Genomic DNA, 16,764 nt, shown 5'->3' on the forward strand with positions numbered 1-16,764 from the left:
CGTATGAACAGCAGGCAAGGCAAGCTTTTCATTATATCTTTGTACATGTGGCAATAACACTGGACAATAAATCTTTTTGAAAGAGCTGCTTCCTCAGAATTTTTTTGTTTATGATAGACTGCTTGAAGCTCAACACAAATATAATTTCAGACTACATGTATCACGTAGGAATTTGGAGAAAAAAATAACTTTTATTGAATATAATGCATTTAATGGAAGAATGGACAAAAAGTGGCAGATGGAATTCAGCGCTGGGAAAAGTATGATCATGCATTTTGGTAAAAGGAATAATAGTGCATACTATTATCTAAATGGGGAGAAGGTTCAAACATCAGAGGTGCAGAGGGACTTCTGAGTCCTCATGTATGACTTCCAGAAGGTTAATTTACAGGTTGAGACTCTGGTAAAGAAGGCGCATGCAATGCTGGCATTTATTTCAAGAATAGAATATAAAAGCAAAGAGATAATGCTGAGGCTTTATAAAGCACCGGTCAGGTCGCACTTGGAGTATTGTCAACAGTTTTGGGCCCCATATATCAGAAAGGATGTGTTGTCATTGGAGAGAGTCCAGAGGAGGTCCATAAGGATGATTCTGGGAATGAAGAGGTTAACATATGAGGAATGTTTGGCAGCTTTAGGCCTGTTCTCACTGGAATTTAGAAAAACACGGAAGATCTCATTGAAACCTGCTGAGTGTTGAGAGGGCTAGATAGGCTGGATGTGAAGAGGATGTTTCCTTGGGTGGGGGTATCCAGAACTAGTGGGCACAGTCTCAAAATCGAGGGATGACCTTTTAGAACAGAGGTAAGGAGGATATTTTTTAGCCAGAGAGTAGTGAATCTGTGGAAGGCTCTGTCACAGACAGCCGTGGAGGATTTAAGGCAGAAGTTGTTAGATTCCTAATTGGTCAGGGCATCAAAGGATACGGCGATAAGGTAGGTATATGGAGTGAAGTGGGATCTGGGATCAGCCATGATGGAATGGCAGAGCAAACTCGATGGCTGAATGGCCTGATTCTGTTCCTATGTCTTATGGTCTCATTGCATAACAATGCTGACACTTAGAAATAGTTCAGCTAGGCTAAAAATGTTTTGTTGATGGTTTTCATTTGCACTCAGTGTCTGAGGCTTCTCACTTAAGTGTCCGACAATAATCGGTCAGCATTGATGGATTCCAGTTGTCCTGAAACTGTTTCTCCATGACCGCAATGTCCTGGTGAAACCAATATCTAATCAGCCAATCATGTAGCATCAACTCAATGCATAAAAGCATGCAGACAAGTATACGAAAGGAAAGATGACACACCATGGCTAACAAGAGAAGTCAAAGCCAACATAAAAACCAAAGAGTGGGCATATAACAGAGCAAAAATTAGTGGGAAGTTAGAGATTGGGAAGCTTTCAAATGCCAACAGAAGACAACTAAAAATTCATTAACAAGGTAAAGATGGACTACGAAAATAAGCTAGCCAGTAATATTAAAGAGGATACCAAAAGTTTCTTCAGATATGTAAAGTAGGTGAGAGTAGATACTGCTGGAATGGTAGTAATGGGGGACAACAAAATGGCAGACAAACTGAATAAATATTTTGCTTCAGTCTTTACTGAGGAAGACACTAGCAGTATGGTGGAAGTTCCAGATGTCAGAGGGCATGAAGTGTGTGAAGTTACCATTACAAAGGAGAAGGTTCTTGGGAACTTGAAAGGTCTGAAGGTAGATAAGTCATCTGGACCAGATGGTGGACACCCCTGGACTCTGAAAGAGGAGGCTAAAGAGTATGTGGAGACATTAGTAATATTCTTTCAAGAATCACTAGATTCTGGAATGGGTCTGGAAGACCCATTGCAAATGTTACTCCACTCTTCAAGAAGGGAGAAAGGCAGAACAAAAGTAAATTATAGGCCAGTTAGTCTGACCTGAGAGGCTGGGAAGATGTTGGAGTCGATTGTTAAGGATGTAGTTTTGGGGTACTTGGAGGCACATAATAAAATAAGCCATAGCCAGCATGGTTTCCTCAAGGGAAAATTTTGCCTGACAAATCTGTTGGAATACTTTGAAGAAATAACCAGTAGGATAGACAAAGGAGAATTGGTTGATGTTGTGTATTTGGATTTTCTGATGGCCTTTGACAAGGTGCCACACACGAAGCTGCTTAACAAGCTATGAGCCCATGGTATTACAGAAAAGATTCTAGCATGGATAAAGCAGTGGCTGATTGGCAGGAGGCAAAGAGTGGGAATAAAGGGAGCCTTTTCTGGTTGGCTGCCGGTGACTAGTGGTGTTCCACAGGGGTCTGTGTTGGGACCAATTCTTTTTACGTTATATGTTAATGATTTGCATGATGGTATTGATGGCTTTGTTGCAAAGTTTGCAGATGATATGAAGGTAGGTGGAGGGGCAGGTAGTTTTGAGGAAGCAGAGAGGCTACAGAAGGACTTGGATAGATTAGGAGAATGAGGAAAGAATACAGTGCCGGGAAGTGTATGGTCATGCACTTTGGTAGAAGAAATGAAAGCGTTGACTATTTTCTAAATAGAGAGGAAATACAAAAAAAAAGTGAGGCACAAGGGGACTTGGGTGTCTTCGCGCCGGATTCCCTGAAGGTTAATTGGCAGGTTTAAGTCATTGGTGAGGGAGGCAGATGTTATGTTAGGACTAGAACATAAAAGCAAGAATGTAATGTTGAGACCTTTTTAAAGCACTGGTGAGGGCTCACTTGGAGTATTGTGAGCAGTTTTGGGTCCCTTATCTTAGAAAGGATGTGCTGAAACTGGAGAGGGTACAAAGGAGTTTCATTAAAATGATTCCAGGATTGATGGCCTGTCATATGAAAAGCGTTTGATGGTTCTGGGCCTGTATTCACTAGAATTCAGAAGAATGAGGGGTGACCTCATTGAAATCTATCGAATGGTAAAAGGCCTTGAGAGAGTGGATATGGAGAGGATGTTTGCTATGGTGGGAGAGTCTAAGACCAAAGGACATAGCCTCAGAATAGAGGAGTGTCCTACTAGAACAGAGATGAAGAGGAACTTCTTTAGCCAAAGAGCGGTGAATCCCTGCCACAGATAAATGTGGAGGCCAAGTCTTCATGTATATTTAAGGGAGAGGTTTGATAGGTTTTTGATTGTTCAGGACATGAAGGGATGCAGAGAGAAGGCAGGAGATTGGGGCTGAGAGGAAAAATGAATCAGCCATGGTGAAATGGTGGCACGGACTCAATGGGCCAAATGGCCTAATTCTGCTCCTGTATCTCACGGTCTTGTGCTCAAGAGGTTCAGTTGTTGTTCAGGCCAAACATCGGAATGGGGAAAGAAATTGTGATCTAAGTGACTTTGACTGCGGAATGACCGTTTGTTGGTGCCAGACGGGGTGATTTGAGTATCTCTGAAACTGTTGATCTCCTGGGATTTTCACATACCACAGTCTCTAGAGATTACAAAGAATGGTGCAAAAAATGAAAAAAACATCCAGTGAGCAGTAGTTCTGCGGTCGAAAACACCTTGTTAATGAGAGAGGTTGGTGGGGAATGGGCAGACTGGGTCAAGCTGACAGGAAGGTGACAGTAACTCAAATAACCACACGTTACAACAGTGGTGTGCAGAACAGCATCTCTGAACACACAACACGTCAAACCTTGAAGTGATAGACAACAACAGAGAAAGATCATAACGCATTCCGCTCTGATATGTCATAAAGTGGCCAATGAGTGCATGTTTTTGGAGCAGGAGGAACACCCTGAAGAAACCCACATGGTCATGGGAAAAAGGTACAAACTTCTGAAAGACAGCGGTGGAGTGGACTGCAGGTCACTAGAGCTGAAATAGCATTATGTTAACCTCTACACTACCACATCACCCTCATACCATGCCAACATTTTGGTCCAAGACCCTTCACTCTGCCCGAAATGTCAACTGTTTATTCCCCTCCATGGATCCTGCTGAGTTCCTCCGGCATTTTGTGTGATGCTCTGGATTTCCAGCATTTGCAGAATCTCCTGTGTTTATGGTCTCGCTAAACAGTAATGGGACAGAAGAGTGACTACTGCTCCTCATTCTGATGCAAAGGGGTGTAAATGAGTGCCGTTTCCAGGACTACCTTTGCAAGGAGCTCGTGTCTGGGCCTTGTGAGCACTCGGTTGTTGCCAGTCACCATGGAGACGGGCACACTCAGCGATTATAAAGCTGCATCGAGCTGCAAGGTGCAGGCAGTGGAACTGAGAGGAGATGTCGAAAGTTTTGGGAAAAGACAGGCGGGAGTTGTCGGGAGTGGAGACTTTCCTCCTGGCCATGGAGCAAGGGAACGTGCGCCTGGCCAGGTTTGTCCTGGACGCCTTGGACGGGAGTATCGTGAACGCCAGGATGGAAGGAGGCAGGACTCTGTTGATGTGCGCCACGCTGTTGCCTGAGGCCGGTCAGGCCCTTTGCTTTGCCAAGCTGCTGCTGGGGAGGAACGCCGAGGTGAACAGCCAGGACGACAAGGGTAGGACTGCCATCAGTCACGCCTGTCAGTGGGGGGACGTAGACATGGTCAGGCTCCTGGTCCAATCCAACGCCGATCCCGAAATCATCGACTGCTGGGGCAACAGCTCCCTGATTTATGGAGCTTGGTCCGGCCAGGCTGCGGTGGTGGATTTCCTGGTGAGATCCTTCAAACGGCTGGGGTTGGACATCGACAGGACCAACGCCTTTGGCCAGTCAGCCCTGGATGTGGCTGAATCCTTAGGCCACCAGGGCTGCGCCCAGGTACTGGTGGGCCACGGGAGGAGACGGCTCGACAGGGATCCAAGCTCCCTAGAAGACCTCACCTTCAAGAGAAACCCACATGGGCAGAGCCAAGGCCTGCTGACAGCTTGGGGCGGTGGGAAGGAGAGGAGGGCCCAGGAATGGTTTCTGGTTCCCGGGAGGAAAACAAAGCCAGTTCTGGCTTACAATCCAGTGCAAGGGAATGGAAGCCCCATCACAAAACTGATCCAACCTCATTGCAGACCTCAGGAGAACAGCCAGGACTTCCCAAAGGTCCATAAGACCGTCTCAGACACCGATCCGGAATGTGTTGATGCAGAGTATTTGATTGATCCTCGTACTTGGCAGCAGGACTCCTGTCTTGGTCTGGGGATGAATGATCAGGAGATCTCATTGATTAGCATTGACTGGGATTGGAAGAGTCAGACAACAGCTAGGCCCAGCGAGGGCAAACTCAATCCTTCCTTATTCAAGGCGCCGAGGACATTCCTTAAACCAGTGGCTGCCTCGTCCCTTGACGGGGGCCATATGCAGTGTAAGACTGAAGGAGGACAGCTCAGAGAAGCTTGGGACTTTAGCAGAGATGCCGGGAACCGGCTGCTGCAAGGTTACACCGCAGAGGAGCCACATGATCAGGACACTTTGCCACAGGACACCCGAAGCCGGGACGGGCTACCTCCACAGTCCCACGAGGGGCATTCCGGCATACCGCCTGGGAGGCAGAAGGCACCGAGCCCCTGCACGTCACAGCTGAACAGGAGAGGGAGCTGCAAGGTGGCACCTATGCTCAGGAGCTTCCCAGGAGGCTCTCTGGCCCCTGTCGCCAGTGGGAGGGCACTGAGGTCACCAGATGCTCCGGTTGGCTCAATGGGCAATTCCCAGAGCCAGGGAAACATCTCCAGGAAGTTCCCACCCCTAGATTCAGTGCAGAGGAGGTGCTGGAGGTGTGGGCAGGAGGATACACCCCTGCGGCGGAGGATGGTGCTACTGCCGCACATTGCCTCTCCGTCCACTCAGCGCCTCCGTGGACCCACCGCGGTCAGGGAGACGGAGAGCAGATGGAGCAAAGCACAGACGGCGGGTGATGAGCTGGACACCTCCGTTAGGCTCAGCGACTGCAAGCTGGAGGGACTACTTGGCACTGACGATGGACCTTCCTTGCTAGGTGGCGTGCCGGGAACTCAGAGCCAGCCCATGGCCAAGACCCTCCTCACCCTCAGCCTGATGCGTCTCTTTCGCAGGTCCACCATGCCCCAACTGAGAGACCCGACCGAGGACTGGCAGGGCCAGCACTTGGGAGATGGAGACAACGGAAGGCAGCTTCCCCGCTCCAAGACATTCCCAAGCTACTGGCAAACAGTCCGAGTTGGCAACAAGCTTGGTGCTGGCAAAGGAGGACCGTAAGACCATAAGAAATAGAAGCATATTTGGCCCATCGACTCTGCTATGCCATTCCATCATGGCTGATTTATTATTCCACTAATCAAGACTAATCAAGAATCTATCAAACTCTGCTTTAAGTGCACCCAATGACTTGGTCTCCACAGCCGTCTGTGGCAAAGAATTCAACAGATTCACTAACCCCTGGCTAAAGAAATTTCTTCAGATCTGTTCTAAAGGGACGTCTGTGTATTCTGAGGCTGTGCCCTCTCGTTCTGGTCTCCCCCAGCTATAAGAAACATCCTCTCCGCGTCCATTCTATCCAGGCCATCACTGGGTGAGGGGTGTTGAAAGATGGATGTGAATTTTGCCCCAGAAATGCGAGTTCACACTTCTGTCGTGAGGATAGGATTGGCTTCCGGCTTCAGCCAAGGTTCCGCCGTGAGATAGGAGGCCACCGACTCTTTGGGAAAGGAGGTGTGAGTGCTGCTGCTAATGTCGACCTGAAGTATTTTGGCTGTTATGCATGATTTCCACTAGATGGCACCATCACTGCTCTGCTGAACCTGAATGGGCACCCAATGGGGACCTCTGTCCCGTCTGTTAAGTGTATATCAAAACAGACAGTAAAACGCGTCCGAGAATTGTGCCGGGGGCAGCCCTCAGGTGTCGCCATGCTCCCAGCACCAATATAGCACGCCCACAACTTACAAACCCTAACCAGCGGGTCTTTGGGCTGTGGGAGGAAACCAGAGCACCTGGAGGAAACCCACACGGCCAAGGGGAGTGTGTCCAGGCTGGGGGCGGGAACTGAACCTGGCTCACTTCACTGCCACTGTAATTTGTTACATTAACCACTATGTTTTGTTAGTCTTTATGACCCTCTCCCCTTACCCTTCTCAACACTTGCCCCTCCTTCCTTCATGTTCGCAACTCCTTTTCCTTTAACACACCGCCCCGATCAGCCACATCCCAATTCATGTTGACATCAACGCCTTCCTGTGTATAGAAATAAACAGTTACATCATCATTAATGTTTTTATTCCCATGGTTTATAGAACTTTAAAAGAGTTAAATAGATTTTTAATTATGTCACTTACTGTCTCGTATTTCTCCAACAAGAGTTGTGCTGAGGTGGCAGTTGTTACTTAATTGTAGCGTTGGTGTTTTGGGCAGGTGAGTGTGTGATATTTACCATTTTTAACTTAATAAAACAAAGTAGATGAATGGTGTTTCATTGTTTGGAGCATTTATGATAGATTTGCTGATTAGGAGAATCTTACCTTGTAATGACACAGGCCATTCAGCCCAGAGTACAATCCTATCAGTCCCATTCCCCTCCTTGTTTCCATTGACACATGCAACTTACTCTCCTTCATTCCCCTTTGATTCCATTGACACTTAAGTGGAACAACGAGCAGTATGGCCCTTCGGCCCATGATGTTGTGCTAACCCTTTAACCTGCTCCAAGCTCAATCCAACCCTTCCCTCCTACAACACAAACAACAGGAATTCTGCAGATGCTGGAAATTCAAGCAACACACATCAAAGTTGCTGGTGAACGCAGCAGGCCAGGCAGCATCTCTAGGAAGAGGTACAGTCGACGTTTTGGGCCGAGACCCTTCGTCAGGACTAACTGAAGGAAGAGTGAGTAAGAGATTTGAAAGTGGGAGGGGGAGGGGGAGATCCAAAATGATAGGAGAAGACAGGAGGGGGAGGGATGGAGCCAAGAGCTGGACAGGTGATAGGCAAAAGGGGATACGAGAGGATCATGGGACAGGAGGTCCGGGAAGAAAGACAAGGAGGGGGGGGGGACCCACAGGATGGGCAAGGGGTATATTCAGAGGGACAGAGGGAGAAAAAGGAGAGTGAGAGAAAGAACGTGTGTATAAAAATAAATAACGGATGGGGTACAAGGAGGAGGTGGGGCATTAGCGGAAGTTAGAGAAGTCGATGTTCATGCCATCAGGTTGGAGGCTACCCAGACGGAATATAAGGTGTTGTTCCTCCAACCTGAGTGTGGCTTCATCTTTACAGTAGAGGAGGCCGTGGATAGACATGTCAGAATGGGAATGGGATGTGGAATTAAAATGTGTGGCCACTGGGAGATCCTGCTTTCTCTGGCGGACAGAGCGTAGATGTTCAGCAAAGCGGTCTCCCAGTCTGCGTCGGGTCTCGCCAATATATAAAAGGCCACGTCGGGAGCACCGGACGCAGTACATCACCCCAACCGACTCACAGGTGAAGTGTTGCCTCACCTGGAAGGACTGTTTGGGGCCCTGAATGGTGGTAAGGGAGGAAGTGTAAGGGCATGTGTAGCACTTGTTCTGCTTACACAGATAAGTGCCAGGAGGGAGATCAGTGGGGAGGGATGGGGGGGACGAATGGACAAGGGAGTTGCGTAGGGAGCGATCCCTGCGGAAAGCGGGGGGGGGAGGGAAAGATGTGCTTAGTGGTGGGATCCTGTTGGAGGTGGTGGAAGTTACGGAGAATAATATGTTGGACCCGGAGGCTGGTGGGGTGGTAGGTGAGGACCAGGGGAACCCTATTCCTAGTGGGGTGGCGGGAGGATGGAGTGAGAGCAGATGTGCACGAAATGGGGGAGATGCGTTTGAGAGCAGAGTTGATGGTGGAGGAAGGGAAGCCCCTTTCTTTAAAAAAGGAGGACATCTCCCTCATCCTGGAATGAAAAGCCTCATCCTGAGAGCAGATGCGGCAGAGACGGAGGAATTGCGAGAGGGGAATGGCGTTTTTGCAAGAGACAGGGTGAGAAGAGGAATAGTCCAGATAGCTGTGAGAGTCAGTAGGCTTATAGTAGACATCAGTGGATAAGCCAGAGGCAGAGACAGAAAGATCTAGAAAGGGGAGGGAGGTGTCAGAAATGGACCAGGTAAACTTGAGGACAGGGTGAAAGTTGGAGGTAAAGTTAATGAAGTCAACGAGCTCTGCATGCGTGCAGGAAGCAGCACCAATGCAGTCGTCGATGTAGCGAAGGAAAAGTGGGGGACAGATACCAGGATAGGTATGGAACATAGATTGTTCCACAAACCCAACTAAAAGGCAGGCATAGCTAGGACCCATACGGGTGCCCATAGCTACACCTTTAGTTTGGAGGAAGTGGGAGGAGCCGAAGGAGAAATTATTAAGGACTAATTCCGCTAGACGGAGCAGAGGGGTGGTAGAGGGGAACTGATTAGATCTGGAATCCAAAAAGAAGCGTAGAGCTTTGAGACCATCCTGATGGGGGATGGAAGTATATAAGGACTGGACATTCATGGTGAAAATAAAGCGGTGGGGGCCAGGGAACTTAAAACTATCGAAAAGTTTAAGAGCGTGAGAAGTGTCACGAACATAGGTAGGAAGGGATTGAACAAGGGGGGATAAAACTGTGTCAAGGTATGCAGAAACGAGTTCGGTGGGGCAGGAGCAAGCTGAGACAATAGGTCGGCCAGGACAGGCAGGTTTGTGGATCTTGAGTTTCCTCCTACATAGGCAGGTGGACGACAGAAAATGGAGGACTATCAAAGAGTCTCTTAAATGTCCCGAATGTATCTGTTTCTACCACCGCCTCTGGCAGCATGCTCCATACACCCACTACCCCTGACATCCCCTCTGTCCTTTCCTCAGAGTTCAAAGTAAATTTATTATCAAACTACATAAATGTCATCATATACAATCCTGAGATTCATTTTCTTGTGGGCATACTCAATAAATCTATAGAATAATAACCAAAACAGAATCACTGAAAGACCGCACCAACTTGGGTCTTCAGTCAGTGTGCAAAAGACTACAACTGTGCAAATACAAAAAGAAAGAAAAAACAAATAAAAATAATAATAAAAAGATAAGCAATAAATATCGAGAACATGAGATGTTCACACCTGAGGTATTGTGTGCAGTTTTGGTCCCCTAATCTGAGGAAAGACATCCTTGCCATAGAGGGAGTACAAAGAAGGTTCATCAGATTGATTCCTGGGATGGCAGGACTTTCATATGATGAAAGACTGGATGAACTAGGCTTACACTCACTGGAATTTAGAAGATTGAGGGGGGATCTTATTGAAACGTATAAAATCCTAAAGGGATTGGACAGGCTAGATGCAGGAAGATTGTTCCCGATGTTGGGGAAGTCCAGAACGAGGGGTCACAGTTTGAGGATAAAGGGGAAGCCTTTTAGGACCGAGATTAGGAAAAACTTCTTCACACAGAGAGTGGTGAATCTGTGGAATTCTCTGCCACAGGAAACAGTTGAGGCCAGTTCATTGGCTATATTTAAGAGGGAGTTAGATACGGCCCTTGTGGCTAAAGGGATCAGGAGGTATGGGGAGAAGGCAGGTACAGAGTTCTGAGTTGGATGATCAGCCATGATCATACTGAATGGCAGTGCAGGCTTGAAGGGCCGAATGGCCTACTCCTGCACCTATTTTCTATGTTCCTATGTTTCTATGAAGTGTCCTTGAAAGTGAGTCCATAGGTTGTTGGAACATTCAAATGATGGGCCAAGTGACATTGAGTAAAATTTTCCCCTTTGGTTCAGGAGCCTAATGGTTGTGGGGTAATAACTGTTCCTGAACCTGGTGGTGTGGGACCTGAGGCTCATTGTGGTGAGTGAAGTTATCCACACTGGTTCAGGAGCCTGATGGTTGTGGGGTAATAACTGTTCCTGAACCTGGTGGTGTGGGACCTGAGGCTCATTGTGGTGAGTGAAGTTATCCACACTGGTTCAGGAGCCTGATGGTTGAGGGGTAATAACTGTTCCTGAACCTGGAGGTGTGGGTCCTGAGACTCCCGTACCTTCTTCCTGATGGCAGCAGCGAGAAGAGATCATGGTCTGGGTGGTGGCAAGGGGTGGTGGGGGGGAGGGTGTCCCTGATGTTGGATGCTGTTTTCCTGCATTGACGTTTCATGTAGATGTGCTCAGTGATGGGGAGGGGTTTATCCATGATGGTAAAGCCCTCCCCACCATTAATTGGGGATGGACTGGGCTGTATCCACTACTTTTTGTAGAATTTTCCGTTCAAGGGCATTGGTGTTTCAATACCAGGCTGTGATTCAGCCAGTCAATACACTGTCAACTACACATCTATAGAAGTTTGTGGAAGTTTTAGATGTCATGCTGAATCTTCGCAGACTCCTAAGGAAGTAGAGGCGCTGCTGTGCTTTCTTCATAATTGTATTTATGTGCTGGGTCCAGCACATGTCATTTGAAATAATAACACTGAGGAACTTTAAGTTGCTGACCCTCTCCACCTCTGGTTTATGGACCTCCGGTTTCCTCCTCCTGAAGTCAATAATCAGCTCCTTGGTTTTGCTGACATTGAGTGAGAGGTTGTTGTTATGGCACCACTCAGCCAGATTTTCAATCTCCCTCCTGTATGCTCAATCATCACCAATCTCCTTAAAATTATGGCATCTTGTATTAGCCATTTCCACACTGGGAAAATGTCTCTGACTATCCGTGCAGTCTATGCCTCTTATCATCTTGTACATCCCTTCTCCTTCTTTGCTCCGAAGAGGAAAGCCCCAGCTCACTCAGCCTATCCTCATAAACCATGTTCTCTAATCCAGACAGCATCCTGGTGAATCTCCCACTCACCCTCTCCAAAGTTTCACATCCTTCCAATGAGGTGACCAGAACTGAACACAACAATCCAAAGCTCAACCAGAGTTTTATAGAGCTGCAACATTACCCTGCAACTCTTGAAGTTAAATAAAAAGCATGGTTAGATGTCACAAAGTAGATGGCAATGCTGTAATAATTTGACCTAAGGCCCCTTCCATCCTTATCAAGGGGCCTGCTAACCTTCCCTCCTTTCATACAACGTGTTATCATGATCTTACTCATTGTGCAACTGGTAAATGTTTGACCAGGAAGAGGCCACTCGGTCCTTCAAGCTTCTCCCGTTCCAATAACTCAATCTATTCTGGGCAGATGGTCTCATCTGTTGTGGTTGGCAGCTCATCCAGGAGAAGGAAAATGTTGATATCAAACTCTACTGCCTTGTGGCTATACCCAATCATGGGGAAGGCTTTGGGAGTGAACCTCGAGGAAAAAAGTCTGGAGCTAGCAGCCCTAAGGTAGTCCTACATTGAGTTCAACACTGACTGGCAACTCCTGCAACGCCGCTGGTCTCTGTCGTTCCTTTGGATGCGGAGAGGGGGAGCCTGTTGCATGGCATCTGCTTGCTCTCCATATCGTGCTGCTCTGGCTTCAATGTTGACCGGTAGGACACAACATCTATGGTTGACCCAGGCCAACAGAGGGCCACCAACTCAAACTACTGGCCTTGATTTCATAACATGTAGCACCCTTGCTAAACAAAAGTTTTTAAATCTCCAAAGCGTGATCTTAAGTTGACTTCTAACCTCAAGGAATCCTTGGAAGGATTCCCAATTTCCACTTCCTTCTTCATGTTCTCTGACTTTACTCCAAAATTTTCTGCACCCTTACGTCAGGCTCCTTCCCAGTCGTGTACCCGCCCCCCTCACTACGCCAAACACCAGAGGATGTATGCTCAAACCAGAGCTCATAGAGGAATGAGAAGTGGAAAGAGTGAGCAGTTTCAAATTCCTGGGTGTCACTATCTCTGGACGCCACATATCAATGTACCTACAAAGAGGAAACAGCAGTATCCGTATATCATTAGGAGTTTGAGGAGATTTGATATGGCACCAAAAACACTTGAAAATGTCTACAGATGCACCACATCCTGACTGGCTGCATCACAATCTGGTATAGAGCACAGGAGGGCTACTGCACAGGATCGAAATAAGGTGCGGAGAGTTGTGAACTCAGTCAGCTCCATCATGGGCACTGGCCTCCGCTGTTTCCAGGTCATCTTCAAGGAGCGATGCCTCAAAAAGGCAGTGTCCATCATTAAGGACCCCCACCACCCAGGACATGTCCTGTTCTCACTGCTACCAGCAGGAAGGAGGTACAGAAGCCCGAAGACAGACACTCAGTGATGCAGGAACAGCTTCTTCCCGTCTGCTATCTGGTTTCTGAATAGACATTAAACCCACAAACACTACCTCACTACTTCTATTGTTTTTTTCTTTTTGCACTACTTGCTCATTTAACTAGTTAATAATTTAATATATATATATAACAAGAGAAAATATGCAGATGCTGGAAATCCAAGCAATGCACACAAAATGCTGGAGGAATTCAGCAGGCCAGGCAGCATCAATGGAAAAGAGTAAAGTCGACATTTTGGGCAAGACCTTTCGGCAGGACTGGAGAAAAAAAGTTGAGGAGTAGGTTTAAAAGGTGGGAGGAGGGAAGGCAGAGGCACAAGGCGATGGGTGAAACCTGGTGGGGGAAGGATGAAATAAAGAGCTGTGAAGTTGACTGGTGAAATTCAGGGTCTCTAATAGTCCTTTCAGGCAATGCAACACTTCATCTGTGAGTCTAATGGGGTCATATATTGTTTCCTGGTGTGGTCTCCTGTACATTGGTGAGACCTGATGTAGATTGGGAGACCGCTTCGCCGACCATTTATGCTCCATCTGCCAGAAGAAACAGGATCTCCCAGTGGCCACCCATTTCAATTCCACTTCCCATTCCCATTCCAATATGTCCATCCATGGCCTCCTCCACTGTCGTGATGAGGCCACACTTAGGTTGGAGGAACAACACCTTATATTCCACCTGGGTCGCCTCCAACCTGATGGCATGAACTTCCGGTAATACCCTCCCCCATCCCCTTTTCCCTCTCTCATCTTATCTGCTTGCTTGCCCATTGCCTCCCTCTAGTTCTCTTCCCCACTTTTCTTTCTTCCATAGCCTTCTGTCCTCTTCTATCAGGCTCCCCCTTCTCAAGCCCTGTATCTCTTTCACCAATCAACTTCCAAGCTCTTTACTTTATCCCCCCCCCCCAGGGTTTCATCCATTACCCGTGTTTCTCCCTCCCCTCTTTTAAATCTACTCCTCAGCTTTTTTTCTCCAGTCCTGCCAAAGAGTATCTGCCGAAACGTCAGCTGTACTCCTTTCCTAGTTGCTGCCCGGCCTGCTGAGTTCCTCCAGCATTTTGTGCGTGTTGCTGATATATTCAGTTTGTTTTATCATGTACAGTATTGCATTGTGCTGCTGCCGCATGACAACAAATTTCACGACATGTGTCGGTGACATCAAACCTGATTCTCATTCTTGAAGGTCTAATAAAGGACAGCACTTGTTGCAGCCGTTCTCCCACCTCCAGGAACACGGACTCGAGGCCAGCCTCTGTTGCCGTCCGTGTGGAACGTTCATGACGACGGGTGTTTTGTATAATGCTTCCGTTCCACCTCGAGAGCCATAGATCGAGTGGTCTCTCCGAGACTGCTCCAGGGCAGAAAGAGGGCATCGTTTTAAGGTGGTTGGGAGAAAGTATACATGGGGGGGGTGGAGTCAGGGCTCAGGCGGACAAGGGGTCTCCGGTTGAGACCTACCGGAAAGAAAAAAACCCGGGGTCTAACAGAAGGCAAGAGATTGCTGTAGCAGAGAAGGTGAAGGAAAATCGGAAGGGAATCTACAGATGTGTTAAGAGCAAAAGGATTGCAAGGGACAAAGTTGGTCCTCTGGAAGATTAGAATGGCAATTTATGTGTGGAGCCGAAAGAGATGTGGGAGATCTTAAATTGTTTTGCATCTGTATTTACTAAAGAGATTAACACGGAGTCTATAGAAGTGAGACAAAGAGGCATTAACTTCATGGACCCTATACGGATTACAGAGGAGAACATTTTTTGCTGTCTTGAGGCAAATACGGCTGGATAAATCCCCAGGGCCTGACAAGGGGTTCTCTCGGAACCTGAGAGAGGCAAGAAGAGAAATTTGCTGGGGACCCAGCAGAGATGGTTAAATCATTCTTAGTGACGGGAGAGGTACCAGAGGATTGTAGGATAGCCAATGTTGTCCCACTGTTTAAGAAATGCTTTAAAAATAAACCAAGAAATTACAGGCCAATAAGCTGGACATCAGTAGTGGGAAAGCCATTGGAAGGTATTCTATGGGACCAGGTATATGGGTGTTTGTGGTTTGCAGTAAACTTGTGGCATGGCGTCATCCGAAGCTCCCAATTGATCTACCGCTCGATCCTTGATTTCCGTCTGCCTTCACCGTGATGGCAAGCTGATAATGGCTTTCAGCCCCGGGGCAGAAACGCTCTCCCACTTTTCGTCCCTGTCCAGCCCTTCGTGCGCACGTCGGGACAAGGCATGAGCATCGGTGCTCCTGCTTCCCTGCCGGTACCTCAGGCTGAAATCATTGGCAGACAACACCGCCAGCCACCGATGGCTTGCGGCATCCAGCTTCGCCGAGGTCAGGATATAAATTAGGGGATTGTTGTCCGTCCTCACCGCAAACTTGGCACCGTAGAGGGAGCCAACTCAGCTTATCTACCACAGCCCATTTCAACGCCAGAAACTCCAACTTGGGCGCGGGATAGTTTTTTTCTCAGAGGGTGACATACTCTGGCTGACAAACGCAATGGGTCTCAACCCGGAGCCCTGATCCAGATACAGGACGCCCTCTAAACCCTCTCCGCTGGCTCCCGTATGCAGATGTACGGCAACCGGGGGTCTGCGAAAACCAGCACAAGCGCCTGGGTCATCACCTCCTCCAGCGACTGAGAGACCTCCTCAAGTTTCTCAAGTTTTTATAGATATGTAAAAAGAAAAAGACTGGTAAAGACAAATGTAGGTCCCCTACAGACAGAAACAGGTGAATTGAATATGGGGAGCAAGGACATGGCAGACCAATTGAATAATTACTTTGGTTCTGTCTTCACTAAGGAGGACATAAATAATCTTCCAGAAATAGTAGGAGACAGAGGGTCCAGTGAGATGGAGGAACTGAGCGAAATACATGTTAGTAGGGAAGTGGTGTTAGGTAAATTGAAGGGATTGAAGGCAGATAAATCCCCAGGGCCAGATGGTCTGCATCCCAGGGTGCTTAAGGAAGTAGCCCAAGAAATAGTGGATGCATTAGTGATAATTTTTCAAAACTCGTTAGATTCTGGACTAGTTCCTGAGGATTGGAGGGTGGCTAATGTAACTCCACTTTTTAAAAAAGGAGGGAGAGAGAAACCGGGGAATTATAGACTGGTTAGCCTAACGTCGGTGGTGGGGAAACTGCTGGAGTCAGTTATCAAGGGTGTGATAACAGCACATTCGGGAAAGCGGTGAAATGATCGGACAAAGTCAGCATGGATTTGTGAAAGGAAAATCATGTCTGACGAATCTCATAGAATTTTTTGAGGATGTAACTAGTAGAGTGGATAGGGGAGAACCAGTGGATGTGGTATATTTGGATTTTCAGAAGGCTTTTGACAAGGTCCCTCACAGGAGATTAGTGTGCAAACTTAAAGCACACGGTATTGGGGGTAAGGTATTGGTGTGGGTGGAGAGTTGGTTAGCAGACAGGAAGCAAAGAGTGGGAATAAACGGGACCTTTTCAGAATGGCAGGCGGTGACTAGTGGGGTACCGCAAGGCTCAGTGCTGGGACCCCAGCTGTTTACAATATATATTAATGACTTGGATGAGGGAATTTTGCGGATGACACGAAGCTGGGTGGCAGTGTTAGCTGTGAGGAGGATGCTAAGAGGATGCAGGGTGACTTGGATAGGTTGGGTGAGTGGGCAAATTCATGGCAGATGCAATT

The 16,764-nt window shown here is 47.6% G+C and overlaps 1 pseudogene; it reads right to left on the reverse strand.

Annotated features, from left to right (window-relative positions):
- Positions 1–11,833: 11,833 nt before the first annotated feature.
- LOC140206492 (U6atac minor spliceosomal RNA) lies at positions 11,834–11,947 on the reverse strand (annotated as a pseudogene).
- Positions 11,948–16,764: the final 4,817 nt, after the last annotated feature.

The sequence above is a fragment of the Mobula birostris genome, chromosome 12, assembly GCF_030028105.1.
Source record: "Mobula birostris isolate sMobBir1 chromosome 12, sMobBir1.hap1, whole genome shotgun sequence".
NCBI classification, from domain to species: Eukaryota; Metazoa; Chordata; class Chondrichthyes; order Myliobatiformes; family Myliobatidae; genus Mobula; species Mobula birostris.